The following is a 15,000-nucleotide window of genomic DNA, read 5'->3' on the forward strand; positions in this document are numbered from 1 at the left end:
GCTTTCGTACTGTACCATGAAGAAGTGTACCGATGTCTGTTATTATTTCCTTCTAGCTCTCGCATTGCAATCAACATCTCTGCATGTTTCCTTTCGGATTAGCTCTCTCCAGATGTTAATGATGGCAGACATGTTTCATTCATTAGCAATCCAATGCGGCCTCCATATACGTGATCATTTCCTTCAGGAGGAGGAGGTGGAGGAGGAGAGTGACGATATCCGTATCCCGACAAAAGCCTCCAATTAATTTCTCAAAAGGATAAGTTGATCTGGTTGTTGGAGGACGTGTTTGTTGACCAAGTTCGAGTTACTTCCCCACGTAGCAGAGGACTGTGGACTTGTGTACTGGTAACTGGTAAAAATTATAAACCCGGAAATCAAACGAGATCTATCAGTCGCCATATGTTATCACACATACACGATTTAGCAAAGGAAATTAACAAGATTTTTAGTGATCTAAGTTCATCGATTCAATTACCTTTCATCGCCCATCAAGTTTGTTGGCCTCCTGGGGATAATGAGTGAATAGGGTGAAAATGAACCTTAAGTCAAGCAGTTATTTGAGCTCGTATAGAGCACATCCAGAAAGTTTTCGCGAGATTAATTTCCCAATTTGCCAGCGGTAGGTGAAATTTCCCAATTTGTAAACCTTTGACGATATAAGTTTATGAAAGTCAAAATATTAGTTTGGAGAATGGGAGCAATGGATCACACTTTTGTTACTTTAAATATTGCAGTACCCATTGCCAATAATATGAAAGCAACTCTCATAAAATATATATCATCAAACACATTCATACATACACACATTATATATATATATATATATATATATATATATATATATATATATATATATATATATATATATATATATATATATATATATATATATATATATATATATATATATTATTAGGCTTGATAACTTGCACGATTGTACTGTGCATTCTTACAAAGAATAACAGGACCTCATTTAAATAGGACGGTAACTGATGGAAATTTCATTCACAAAAGCCACAAGATTTCAAGGACTAACTATCCCTATCGTTAGTACTTCTAAACTTGTAAATTTTGTGAATGTATGCATGTATGTATGTATATATATATATATATATATATATATATATATATATATATATATATATATATATATATATATATATATATATATATATATATATAAATAGTATACATCAATGGGAGGCGGACATAATATAAATAGCAATATTCCCGACGTTTTAATGGCATCAACATTTTATTTTATTTTATACAGCCCTCGAAAATGTTGAAGCCATTAAAACGTAGGAATAAATTGACCCTTTAGCAAGTCTTTATGAAGAAAAAATATTGTATTACAACTATATGAATCATATATATATATCTATATATATATATATATATATATATATATATATATATATATATATATATATATATATATATATATATATATATTTAATAGTAGATAGGTATAGATAAAAATAGCTATTCCTTTTTCATCAACAAGCAATTTTTCTCTGAAGAAAAAATTGTAACAACTACTGAATCATTGATCTCCGGTTACCCAGCTATAGCTGCTTTATACACCTCCACAGAGACTCATTTATCTGATTTGTAACAAACAATTCACCAACGCACTTTTTCTCTGGTCTAAACAAACACTTTCCTTCGGTTGTGAATCATTTGCTATAATACAAACAGCCTACTCTCTGACCTTCAAATCTATGAAACCCTTTCCCAATTCACAAATTCGCGCATATTCTTGTTGGGCAGTTAATCACAGTCGCCCCACCAAATAACAGCATCTGACCTGCAATCACCTAAAACCCTGGTGCCTCCGTTTTCCATCTGTTAACTGCTACTTTGCATCTTCAACAATAACTTCCACAAGCATTCTCAAACTTACACTAACTTCTCCCTCTCTCGTTTCTTTCTGCTATGCCTCTTCTCTTTCTCCCAAATTCAACACAATACTTACTCGATTAACATATTAAATTTTTCATTCCAGACAGATTCTTTGACATTTGCATCTTTTAATCTGAGATCCATTTACTCATTAATATTTCAATCTGCATTTATATCCTGTAAAACAACACCTCATCCTTCATGAAGTTCCTGATTATAGTCATCTCTATTTCATTACTTTCTTTTGCTCTCTCTCTCTCTCTCTCTCTCTCTCTCTCTCTCTCTCTCTCTCTCTCTCTCTCTCTCTCTCTCTCTCTTAATTAACTACACCATCCATGCTTCTGAATAACCGTACCTTACCATTTACCGGCACCTCACATAATCTCATTTGATATCACCAAATTTTTCATTCCCTCATGTAACCATTTAATGAATACTTTTTTCAACATTCATATTTTATTTATACCCAGCACAAACTGGGACACGCTGCGCTTCCTGGACGTTAAAGACTTTCCTTTCTAATATCCTTTTCCATCCAGTATTTGTTACCATGATCAAATTTTAAAGGTTAATGGTTAATATGAAAACCTAAATTTAACTTTTCATCCAGTTATTTTCCTCTTACTTTACCGAAACTTGGCAGGTAGTGTACCTCCAGGGTAGTCGATTATTCTCCCAGAATAATCTTTAACTAGACCGTTTAACTATAACCTAGAAAGGTCATAGGTCCCTGTAGAGGTCCTCATTTTATTCTACTCTGAAACCGATGAAACTTATATGGCATCCTCAATGAAGGTTGACGATTATTTTCCCCTATGAACGTATTCAAGGCCACATTTAAATTTATGGCAAATATTTGTTCTTCCTAGGTTTTGATGAAAAATTGTAAACCATATAAGGCAATGATTACATTTAAGTAAAATTTCAGCGTGAAATGAAGGTGTCATATAATATCTGATTGTCAAAGCAAAGAAGTTCAGATTAAGTTATTTTCATTTCTCTTGTTTCGAGGTAACAGTGAAAGCCATGTGCTGCAACGGTTGCATTACGTAATGACGGCGTCAGATAATAACTCTTCGTCAGGACTTATGTAATTAAAACCTGGTTATTATTACTATCAATCGAAAGATAGAACCGTATGTATGGAACAGACCAAACTGTCACGTACTGAACAAGCAAACCTGATGTGCAATTCTGACATCGCCGTTTACCTCCATACCCACGATTTCAATTTGTCTCCTTGCTTTATTTTTTCATGTCTATAATCTTCGTATGTTAAAGAGGAAGATTATTAATTTTCTACTTTCTTTCTAAATCTGCTTAAGTAAGGCGGAAGGTCGTACGCCCATTCTCTGTAAATTAAAATCAGTGATATGAAGTTTCATCAATTACAAAATAAACAATAAACACAAATATCCCACGTACACGGATAAAAACAAGTCAAAAGTGGACATTTTCCATTTATCAGCCGTGGCTTCTGTACAAAAAAGAACAATGCCCATAAACTTCTTTGCAAAGTTACGAGGGCAAAAATACAGAACTCCAAAGCTTTGAAGAAGTATGAAAAAGTTTGCTGCAGAGAAAGACTGCCTCCCATTCCCAATAGCTCCTTTTTTTACCACCCCAACCCTACTTTAAATCTCGTTCTCTTCCTAGAAGAGTTCTGTACACTGGTCTTGCTCTTTCCTTGAAATAAAAATTTCTTTCTTTCTGTATATGTATATATATATATATATATATATATATATATATATATATATATATATATATATATATATATGTGTATGTGTATTTATATATATATAGAGAGAGAGAGAGAGAGAGAGAGAGAGTGAGAGAGAGAGAGAGAGAGAGAGAGGGAGGGGGGGGAGAGGCGGGTACCACGCGTAAGTGCTGCTCTTCCGTTGCGGAAGACAGGAAATGAAATTAACTGACAAATTTTACAAAACATGAAATTAACTGATAACATATTATGTATTCATACAGAAGAAAAATTATGCCATAAATAAAACTGTAACGGACGGAAAATATGCATAACAGAACGCTTAAAAGAAAATATAAAATACCAAAACAAGAACGTGTGCAATTCAGTATTACTAACACAACGAGATTTCCAATTATGTTACGTTAACGCAAGATATAACACGATGTAGTTTAGTAGTGCACAACAAATTAAGATCCATGGAATTACCAAAAGAGCTTAACCGTGAATAAACAAACTCGTTTCAATTAATGCTCTGTATTTAGGTTTCAACTTATTACCTACATTGCTGATCCGCCGCACTTCATTTACATAAACTACATAAAAAGGGGCAGGCAGAAATGACTTAATGAGGATTAAACAATCAAGACTTCAATAACATTTACCATAACCTAATTTTCGGAGGGACCACCCAATGAATTTGTTATCCTACATTCATCTTTCTTGAGACATTTTATTAGCACACATCAAAAGAGACACAGGTAAAAACATTTTTTCGCCTCTCTCTTTACTGGCGAAAGCATTACTGGCAGACATGGAAGAAGGATTCATTAGTTAATAAGACACGAGAGTAAGAATTAAGTTTATTACATCTGAAGATTTCAGACATGCTCTTTAAGATTTTCAAAAACGAGCAAAGGGTGCGTTTGTAATCTCCATTCTACTTCCGTTGCCTCAGTGCAAATGAGGGTCTTGTTCTTTTCAATAGAATGGATAAAGAAAGTATATGAATTTAAAAGTAGTTACAGCTGGATAACGTTTCGGAAATGAAGGAATGCGCAGAGCTATTCCCAGCAACGCCTTCTCAGAGGGGCGTTTTAGTGTTGGACTGGATTTCGATTTATTGCACTTCTGGCTAAACACTGCCTGTATGAATAGGTCACAACGCTAAATATGTACGTTTCAACACATTACGTTTTTTTAGTTGCAGTCTGCAGAATCTGACCAAACAAAATTCGCACGTAATATGCATTAATCAATAAAATAAAACGATAACTTGCCATAATGACTAACTGAAAATTTTACTTTCCATAAACGGTAGCTCCTCTCGCATTGAACGCAACTCAGAAAAACAAGAAATCTTTTATTGGCACATCTATCCTTCCAGTGCTAAATCCAAAATTAGCCCCGCCGCCCCACCCCTCTCCCTCCCGGCATAAAAACAGTCCATAATCCTTATCTGAAGCACTAGGAAATCTATCCAGGCTCCACGAATACTACCACAGCCACTACAACAGCTACTCATCAAAACTGTTTTTGCAGCGTTGTTTCCACAACTAATACCATTTGCCACTATGTATGTGAAACTCATTTAAAATAACGATGTTTCGTGTTTATCACACATAATTACCGACAAAATAAGTTAGGGAATTTGTCCCCCCTAATACTCTGCTGGCAGCCGGGAAAATCATGGGATTTTTCAGGAGTCGAGTCATAAATTAATTTGCAAGAGTGGATCACCTTTAACATCCCTCCTCGATATGCTCAAGCAAATAAGTCATGAACAACATATTGTTTGTAAAGAGCGAGCCATTAGATAAAGAGAAAAATGACCTCGCACGGCCATTTTGCATATCTTTTTATTAATCTTTTCAAATGTTATATTGTCGATTTCCTTTTCATTCGCTTTTCATAAGAGTACTAATGAGAGACCTTTGTTTCAAAGATTTGGGATCCCTTGGGATTCTATCAAGCCGATTCTAGAAATGTGTGTAGCAAAATTTTAATGAATGGCCTTCTCAAATAATGTATATGAACATAATGAATTTCTTAATTTATCTGCGAAAATAAAGGAAAGGCACTATTTTCATGACGAAACACTAAAATTACACTGTAAAGTAATCTAATTACAGTATACTGGCCTTCTCTCTCTTTGAACGAAGAATCTACAAAAGAATTTCAAATTAAAATTGTGTTCAGTATGCGACAGTGATGAACAGACTGCACATACACACACAGTATACAGAATAGAACTATCATAATTGCTTTATGAAGTCCTGAAAGCTATAGAACACATTTTTGGTGCACTAACATATGAACTTGAACGCTGTGCATGCATGCACGCCAGGAACGTATACAAAAATATAGATTAAAGTCAAACAAGAGAGAGAGAGAGAGAGAGAGAGAGAGAGAGAGAGAGAGAGAGAGAGAGAGATCGCAACCATGTTTTTCTACGGGGATGTGAACCGTACATCCAAGTGGCTATGCTAAAGTTGTGTTGCCATTAATGGCTTTAGATGGTCGTTATAGCGTGGCGGGGGGTAAGAATCGTGTAAACTGCGCAGTACAGATAACATCTTTAATGACTTTTGTCTCATTTTCTGCTTGTCTTAGAGATCTAAAAGTTGAATACAAAAACGAATGAGAATTCAATGTTTATAAAGATAAGGCCTGAATAAATAAATATACATTTTTTCGGCTCATTCCCAGGGAAATCAATAGACCCTCTTCTGGAATGAAGGAAGGGTGCAAGTTCGCAGAATCACGAATATGAAAAAACTTCCATTCTCAATCATTACTGGGGTACATATGTTATTGATGGACTTGATTCAACCCTATAAGGTGGAAATTAAGTTTACTATTTGGCAATGCAGATTGTAAATGACCAACTAGAAACATACACATGCTCAAAGACGTGAAATCTCCAAATTATAAATCTATTGCTCAAAATCAAACCAGTTTATGAACAATCGTCAAGAAAGCGAACAGAAAAGTCTGGCTTCCAATCGTTGGAAATTGCGTATTCGCACCCCCCCCCATTCTAACTACTTTCTTTTCCTAACAAGTTTGTTAAACTGAAACATTTGAAGCATTTGTCTCATATGTATATCACTTAGGCTTACTCCTTGTGGTCACAGATTTTCAATATCCCTTTTCGAACCTCCCTTCCAATATCTCCCAGTGACGTTCATTCGAAATATTCCTGGGTCACTCACGTTTGAAAACAACTCCAGTTCCAAAGCAAAGATCAGACAGCGAGTGAACTTCAAAAGATGCCGTTCTGTTGTCGGGGGGGAAAAGCCCAGGTTTGATCTGATTGGTAATATTGATCTCAAGTTTCCGTTTCGTCAAGAAAAACAAACAAGGACTAAATTCTCTCTCTCTCTCTCTCTCTCTCTCTCTCTCTCTCTCTCTCTCTCTCTATAAGTCTTCAATTTTCAAACTGATGATCAAATATCTCCCGTTATAATTACATTTCATCAACTGAATATCACAGAAGCACTCATCTATCATTATGTTTATCGCTTTTTCAGAATTTTTAATGTTAAAACTGTTGACAAAATATCTTCCTCTATAGCAATATTTGATCCCCAGAATATTATTGATCTACTGAATTCTCTCTCTCAGAATATCCACTTATTAAAATTATTAACCAAATATCTTTCTCTCAGTTACAATAAGTAAAAGTAGACAACACTACTTAATTCTCTCTCTCTCTCTCTCTCTCTCTCTCTCTCTCTCTCTCTCTCTCTCTCTCTACCGATATTCTAGCTAGTGTTCCAACACTGCCAACTTTGCTCGATATTTGACTGAACATTTCAACAATTTCATTACTTCCAAGACAATTATTGGCTGAAGAGTTTTTTTTTTTAATTAAACCTACCAGCCACTAGTAATTATACAAGTAAAAGAATGATGTACGAGAGCATTATATTACAGGGAAGGTTTGTTTAAGGAACAAGTAGTTAACTGACAGTAGTAGTAGTAGTAGTAGTAGTAGTAGTAGTAGTAGTAGTAGTAGTAGTAGTAGTATCAACTCTTAGCAGCAATAAAACATGCTGGGGTATAAAAAGCAATAGTTAATAGTGATTCCTGATTATAATTACTATAAAAAAACGGTGAGTATATAACTATACGATTTCATCGAGCCTCCACCTTTTAGCTGGCATCTAAAAAGGAAAAGTTTTCCTACTAAATGGAAAAATATTGCACAAATATGGTTTATGAAACTGGTAGATAACAAATGGATCGCACTAAAGTTTTATAAAACAATTGCCTTTCAAAAGAGAGCGCCATTGTTTTCGGTCAAATAAGATAATTCAGATAATTGTCTGCTAAGGTTCAGTAATGCATATGGATTGTTTGATGGACTGGGTTATTGAATATACCAGACAATCATTGAAATAATTTTAAATGTTAGCGAACGGTTGTAAATGGATTTTTTTATGCATTCACAGACATCCATCTGTTTGGACAAAATTTTATCTGCCTGTAATTTTACTCCATTTTCTAGCTACAGTTGTCCTATAGAATTTGTGCTTTTAATGAGTAATGTTGATGAAAATATTATAACTGCCACTATTTCTAATAATAATAATAATAATAATAATAATAATAATAATAATAATAATAATAATTGTTGTAGTAGTAGTAGTAGTAGTAGTAGTAGTAGTAGTAGTAGTAGTAGTAGTAGTGGTAGTAGCAGAACAATTCTTGATATTTATATTATCATCCACTGAGCTGATAATTGATTTTCATCCTTTATTAAGACAACCCAAATTGAACATACATGAAATTTAGATCTAAATTATTCATTAAAAAGGGAAAAAGCACGTTAAAAGATGTCCTTCATGCCCTTCCTGAATTTCCTACGGTTTTTCTATTTTTCTTTAAATTTCTTCTCTCTATATCAATTTAAGCCATTCCGTTTTAATCCCTACTTTATGCTGGTCTGAAAAATCTTTTTCCACTGAGCTTCCTTGATTTTCCTGTTTTCGCTATTAAGACGATGCCATTTTTTCATAATCTCTCTGCTTTGTGTTGCTAAGCGTATAAGACTTCACAATTCAATGTTCTGCTCTTCGTTCAGTTTCCTTCTTTAACAAATATAACACGAATTTTCCCCTACTTGTATTTCAATATACCTTGAATTATCTATGGTGCAAATAGATTAGAAGATATCCATTTGTTAATACTTTATGATATAAAGTCTGAAAAATTGATGAGTTTCTGTTTGGTTTTCGCTAGAGATACAAAGTTATGAGACAATATTCAGCTAGTGGATATAAAACTGCATAAGGTTAATTTTAATGTTTTGTACTTTATTATTATTTTAACAAATATATTATTATTTTATTACTTGTATTATTATTATTATTACCTTGAATTATTCATTCGCATATATTTTACAAGATCTCCATAAATTTAACAGGAAGATAAACCATGCTTATCCGATTGTTTACAAGGTCACGCCCCATAAATGAATAAAATCATCAAAATGGGAAATATAAGAGATATAATTTAAGAAAACTCTTAGTATAATTTCTCCTGCCTATCAAATTGCAACTTAATTATCACCTCAAGACCTTGGGCGACTCCTCCTCAACGACGGATTCGGGCAAGTAATTTCCGCTTTCCCATGTTTTCGTGAAAAAATAAATGGTAAAACCGAAAGTGGCGCTGTTTGTGTCATTCCCTGACATTCATCCAAGTGTTCGCATAAGATATTCAGAAACTGATTAATTGTCAATGGCCTATTTCTGTGATTTTTACAATGATTTAAAATTGATTTTGTAACTGGGACTATGAACCTAACTTAATTTATGAATGTAATGATTCATTTTGGTTTATTAATTACATTTTACGTCTCGTTTATATCGAATTTTCATATTCATGATGAACGGTGTTTACACCTGATTTCGTATTTACAAATGGGACACCTGAAACATCGTTTACAAAGAAGTTCATTAACTGTTACGGACAATTTTAAACATATTTATTTAATTATGATCATTATTGTCATTTTTAACGTACCATTCCCATACCTTTTGTATACTTTAGAAAAGCATTCATCATAAATAGGGGCTCTTTGAAAAGACACGGGAGTGGTTTTCAATTCAACAACAAAAGTGGATTTGCCTCGGGTTAAACCTTAACAATAGGAAAAGTTCCCATAGCTGACTGTAAGAACTATTTTTGTGTCAAAGGGTAAAAGTTCCAAAATTACCTTCGTCGAATTAAAAAGCAAATGTCAAAATAGCATAATGTCTAATTCTCTGGAAAAGAACAATACATACTTTATATATTTATGAGTCTTCTTACTTTTACCTCTACTAAAATAATAATGATAATAATAATGCCAGTAATAGTAATAATAATTCTTTCTTTCATCAAAATATTTAAAATGGTAGAATATTCAGCCAAGCTATAAGCAGAAGTCTGACGATAAAACATTATGTATATTGGTCTCAGAATACTGCCTCATTTCGATGGAGAACCTTCAGGCATAATGGCATAATGATGATGATTGATTCTAAAGCAATGATTATCTGTATATAGCCCTAGACGATTCTAAGTTTAGAAGAGCCTGTAATTAGGGTTTTCTTATGCAAAGGCCGACTGAGAGGCCAAATCGATGGCATTATGTAGCCTTTGGAGATACCAATCTATCTATCTATAATAATAAAATCCAATTGGATCTTTCTTGTTTGTCTACCCCGGGTTGGGAAGGGGTAGGTATGGGGTCGGGAGAGTAGGGGAGAATGGCACGTCCTCCCTCCTCCAGCAAACCTGTTTGTGCGCTCCGGGTGGAGGCGGGGTTGGTAGGGGATCGGGAGGGTAGGGGAGACATGAGGGGCAGTGCCGGGTTCCAGCGCAGCGTAGCGCACGCCATCAAGCTCGTTTTAAAATAATTTGGGATGTTGTACTGCTGTACTGATGAGATCTGCATGAAGAAATCGACCAAATCATTCCGTATATTGTTATTCGTCAAATCTTTTATCCTTTAGATTGGCTACTTATGAAAGACTAGCTTCTTAATAAAGTAATGACTAAGCTTTCCAGATTTTCGAAAGCAAACTTTAATTTGGCCAGTTAGCTTTTATAATTCATTCTTTTGGCTCTAAACCCATTACATGTTATTGATATTTTGGTCAAGAAACATCTAGCAGTAACATTCTGAGTTATCTTTGGAACAAAAAGTTAAGAAAAACAGAAAGACAGTAACAAAATTGTAATGGTATTATGCAAAACAAAATATACATAAGGTGACATAAGGTATTTAATCTACCTCTGAATGCATTTGATTTACAAAAGTCAAAGTATTTGGTTGAAAATAATATACCATATCGACATCCCTTCAATTTTTCCATCAAATGAAAAGTAAGGTAAAATAATAGTAATTAAAATAACAACAGATATTTACTCACACACACACACACATATATACGAGTATATGTGTGTGTGTGTGTGTGTAACTGATTCACAAAGGTATGGAACGTGATGAATGTATAAATAAAGGCAAATGCCACAAAGAAAAAGGGAAACAACGGAGTGGTTGCTAGGCCTTTCGACATACAGCCCTTTACTTAGTAGACTGCTAGTCAAGGACCGTGTGTCGAAAGGCCTAGTAACCACTCTGTTGTTTCACTTTTCCTTCGTGGCATTTGCCTTTATACCTTTCCATGAATCTATGCATGTTTGTGTGTGTAAGTTACACTGACATTTTCCAAATAAAAATATATCATTCTTACTACAAAACAGCCATTGTAACCTATGCTAACCGGAACATAAAACAGTAAGGAAGCAAAGGAATTACGAAATCTGAAATCTTTTAAGCAGAGGAAAAAAAAGATTCGTGCGCATAAAAATATTAAAATGGTGGCAAATGTTCACATAAATAGTGCCCCTATCACGACATATTTAGAAGGCAATATACATTGTGCAAAGCTATTCAAAGTGACTGAAACCTGAAAAAGACTAGCCTTTAAAGTTTCTACTTAATTAGGTACGATGTTTCAGGATAATTATTTCTCTATCTCATTATTAGTCACATAATTCTCGAACTTTTTAGTTACATACCCGTTTTCCTAACGAAAAATAACGTACATTAAGGTAGTAAAAAATTAATATCCCAAAACCTGCACAAATGTAATAAAAACAAATGACCTGACATCTAATTAAGTTTGTACCCAATTCGAATATTACCTCGGTGAATACAGGTATTACGTCCGCGTGCAATCACGCGACGACATTTTTCCCTTATGCAAATACATCTCCAGGTACAGACCTCGTATTGTTTGGCAAAGCGCTCGTTACAAGCATGCAATCATCACTGAAATGGCAAACATAATACCTCTCTGCATGCCAGACTTTGCGGACAATAGTACTCGCAAACACTGAAAATCCTCAGAATGTAGCAGGCAGCAATTACGGGCCGAATTTCGACATGAAGCGCCGACGATTCGGGTCGTTATTATGGCCAGAAGGTACAAAAAATCGATCCGTGGCAATTACTGTAAGGTCTGAGTATTGCTTCTGAGAATAAAGAATATTTTACACTATGCAGTTAAGTTTTGAGGAAATGATTAAATGCACAAAACCAATTTGCAGGACTTCCTAATGAAATGGGGTTATGTTATGGTGCAAGAAATTGGGCAAAAACATTTAGATGCATTAAGATGCAGTTCACATTAAAATTGGATCAAAAGGCCGTTATTAGGTTTTCCTATTTAATAAGGCAAAATTTGTAAGGTGATTTATTTCAACCTCTTTATATACTAACATCTCAACAGGGTAACATACTGAAAAGGGACGTAATAAAAAAATAACATTAAAATCCTAAACAAATTAGTGTTATTATTGTAACTTTCGTACTGAACCTTCGCTATGATTATTGAATCTGTTAACTGAGAAACAAATGTCAGCTGAATATTTCCGTCTTGGAAATAATAAAAGGAGAGAGACTTATACCCTCCTTTAGTTTGCTGCAAAACGTTTTGCTCAGATAAATTCCTCGTGACAGAGCCGCAATCTTTTTCTTTTTCCATTATTTTCTTTTCGCCGAACTTCGGCTACATTTTATAATTATTGCATCCACGCAAAAGGTCTTGACTCAAATTGAATACGGAAGGCCAAATATGCCTTTGAGGATATAATAAAAGTAAAAAGCACCGAACTTTTCTCGAGTTTTCTGTACAGTCGCTACAGCGTATAATCAAGGCCACCAAAAATAGATCTATCTTTCGGTGGTCTCGGTATAATGCTGTATGAGCCGCAGCCCATGAAACTTTAATCATGGCCCGATGGTGGCCTGGCCTATATCGTTGCCAGACGGACGATTATGACTAACTTTAACCTCAAATAAAATAAAAACTACGATGCTAGAGGGCTGCAATTTGATATGTTTGATAACTGGAGGGTGGATGATCAACATACCAATTTGCAACCCTCTAGCCTCAGTGGTTTTTAAGATCTGAGGGCGGACAGAAAATGTGCGGACAAAAAAAAGTGCGGACAAAAACAGTGAGGACAGAAAGAGTAAGGACGGACAGACAGAAAAGTCGGCACAATTGTTTTCTTTTCAGAAAACTAAAAACTGGTTGTTTTATGGAATAAAGACGAGAAACCGGTATTCATGACGATGATTATTGCCCTTATAAGTATGGTGCCTATTGGTCACACGACAATATAAATTATCGTTCAGCTGTGATGAAGAAAAATGTGCATCTTTGTAATGAAAAAATTACCTACGGGAGCATTATCACTGATAAAAATATATCAGTGTATACATGTATATTTACTGGTATTCACATACACGTTTTAAAACTCATCTTCCCAAACCATGGATTGCCATAAACAATGCCCACTAATCTTTAATACTTAAAAACCCGCCCTTTACAATTACAACTATCATATTCCATTCATATTCATCATCTGAGGAGAGAGAAATAGATTTCTGTTAATTTATACATACATAAATACACCCACATACAATAAACGCCCTAGTAAATTTCAGTACAGCATTAAGAACACACGCAGGTGTTTATAGACGAACTTCTCCAACTTGCAATACACCCGAGTTTTAAATGAAACACTGGAGCTGTTGACTAAGAACGAAAACATAATAGACAGGTTAAATAAAAGAATTTCAATTTGTCACTTTTACAAGTTATAAAAGTTCCAACCTGTTCCAGCGGCTCTGTAAATACGCTGCTTTAGTTCAACTTTTCAATATTAACTAAAAATCCTAAAATATCTGTTGTTTTCGATGTACCTGAAGAGTTTTGGTGTTGGCCAGCCAACACTGATTTCTTAATATGATATAAAGATCTTTATTCAAAGTAACAAATAATAATTATCATCACTGAAAAAGAGACACAGCTTAAGACCAAACACAACGCATCTGCGTGAGAATGGATCTGTGATGTAAAGGAAATCTGTCCCGTTATACAGCTGCCAAATGGATAATCTGATCGTGTTGGAAAACCGTATGGAACTGCAATGTTGGAATCGTAACATCTCAAAGAGTAAAGGTGCCTGATTGATGTATATACAGTACAACATATATATATATATATATATATATATGTGTGTGTGTGTGTGTGTGTGTGTGTGTGTGTGTGTGTGTATGTGTTGGTGTGTGTGTGTGTGTATATATACATATGTATAGCAATTTTACGACTAGATAAGAAAAGGGTGCTTATCATATTATTTCGGCATTATTAGACCAGCTAAAGAAGTTATTACGTGCATCAAAATTATAATGACTATATTCTCTACGCTTCTGTTGCTGTTAAGCCGCTAAGGATAAGCAATTTTCTTTAAGTATATCCTCACTAGGTGCATGAATAATAAGTGGCCCTTGAGCAGAAATGCATTTTCCATTCAACAGACAATACACACACACACACACACACACACACACACACACACACACACACACACACACACACACACATATATATATATATATATATATATATATATATATATATATATATATATATATATATATATATATATATATATATATATATATATATATATATATATATATATATATATATATATATATATATATATATATATATATATATATATACATATGTATATATATGTGTGTGTGTGTTAGGTTATCTGAACTCTAAAATAAAATTGAAAATACAATGAAACTCATGTCAGGGGTGGGGTCGTGTAGAGTGGTTGAGTGACTTACGAAATTTAGTCTATCAAGCTAAGTACTGGGGCAACTTTCGGCCATTCAGCGCTTAAGAGGGAGTTGGAGTGGCTGGACAGCCAAATAAAGAGATCCAGAAAATAGAGAAGAACTACACGGACCAACAGGTCCAACTGAGAGAAAACCTCTGGGTCATAATAATAAAAAGCAATGG

The 15,000-nt window shown here is 34.3% G+C and overlaps 1 protein-coding gene across 10 annotated transcripts in view; it reads right to left on the minus strand.

Annotated features, from left to right (window-relative positions):
* LOC136851902 (uncharacterized) overlaps nucleotides 1-15,000 on the minus strand; it is a 633,848-nt gene that overhangs the window by 411,318 nt on the left and 207,530 nt on the right. The gene's annotated exons all lie outside the window — the stretch shown is intronic.

The sequence above is a fragment of the Macrobrachium rosenbergii genome, chromosome 24 (assembly GCF_040412425.1).
Source record: "Macrobrachium rosenbergii isolate ZJJX-2024 chromosome 24, ASM4041242v1, whole genome shotgun sequence".
Lineage (NCBI taxonomy): Eukaryota > Metazoa > Arthropoda > Malacostraca > Decapoda > Palaemonidae > Macrobrachium > Macrobrachium rosenbergii.